The sequence below is a fragment of the Rattus norvegicus genome, chromosome 16 (genome assembly GCF_021556685.1).
Source record: "Rattus norvegicus strain SHRSP/BbbUtx chromosome 16, alternate assembly SHRSP_T2T, whole genome shotgun sequence".
Taxonomy (NCBI): domain Eukaryota; kingdom Metazoa; phylum Chordata; class Mammalia; order Rodentia; family Muridae; genus Rattus; species Rattus norvegicus.
The window spans coordinates 1325445-1326603 of NC_141549.1; the positions used below are offsets into that span (position 1 = coordinate 1325445).

At 46.3% G+C, this 1159-nt stretch overlaps 1 pseudogene; it reads right to left on the reverse strand.

The window, feature by feature from the left end:
* Nucleotides 1-440: 440 nt before the first annotated feature.
* On the reverse strand, nt 441-848 carry LOC108353088 (60S ribosomal protein L27 pseudogene; annotated as a pseudogene).
* Between the last annotated feature and the right edge of the window lie 311 nt (nt 849-1159).

The following is a 1159-nucleotide window of genomic DNA, read 5'->3' on the forward strand; positions in this document are numbered from 1 at the left end:
GTAGACTTTTGGTCAAGTGAATGGATGTATCTTGAATATATCCTTCCTGTGGCTTCATTTTTAACCTCATTTTCTTTTCTTTTTTTTTTTATTCATCCCTCCCACCCCTTGAGACACCTTTAACGTGGTCTCGTGTAAACCAGGTTGGCCTCACAGTCTTATGTAGTCAAAACTAAGCTTGACCTGATCCTCATGCCTCCACCTCCCCAGTGCCAAGAGCATAGACACCACCACCAAGACAATGGTGCCATGCTGGAGAACAAACCCTGGGCTCTGTGCACACTAAGCAAACACTCAACTGAGTTCCATCCCCAGCCCCTGACCTCATTTTCTGATTGAACCTTTCTCTTTTTTTAATTTTTAAAAATTTTAACGACGAAAACAAAAATATATCGAAAAGCAAAGCTTCTAGAAAAACCATTGTTCTTCCCTGTCTTGTATCACTCCTCAAACTTGACCTTGGCCTCCCGCCCGGCCTTGCGTTTCAATGCTTGGTCTCTGAACAGAACCTGGTTGACAAAAGTTTTGACCAAGGGGATGTCCCCAGAGTACCATGCGGGCATGAGGTGGTTGTAGTTTCAGACTTTTACAAAGGACCTGATCTCGGATCGCTTGGTGATTTTCTTCTTGCCCATGGCAACTGTCACTTTTCAGGGATAGTGGTTCCAGTCACCAGGGCATGGCTGTGAGGGTGTCTGAGGTACCATCATCGATGTTCTTCACAATAAGGACTTTGTATCCAGAGTAGTGTCCAGTCATGATCAGCACCACTTTCCCGGGTTTTGTGAACTTGCCCATTTCAACAGCAAGCAGCCAGCACCCAGAAGAAAGGCCTAACTGAATCTTTCAATGATGGGAGGTAGTAGTGTTGAGACAGTCTAAGCTGTCCATCTTGCCTCCTTTAGTGCCTTTTGTATCCTCTATAGGTAATCTTTGAGAAACCTAGGCTTTGTGCTGGCCGGTTTACTCTGGCTTCAATCCTTCCTTCAGTACTTCAGACACTTCCTCATCCAGGCTGACCCATGCATCTATCTGTCCATCCACCTGTCCACCCACCCATCTGCCCACCCATCCACCCACCTATCCACCACCCATCCACCCACCCATCCATTCACGACCTGCATTGCCGTGTTCGTTTGTCTGTCTACGTGATATTAAA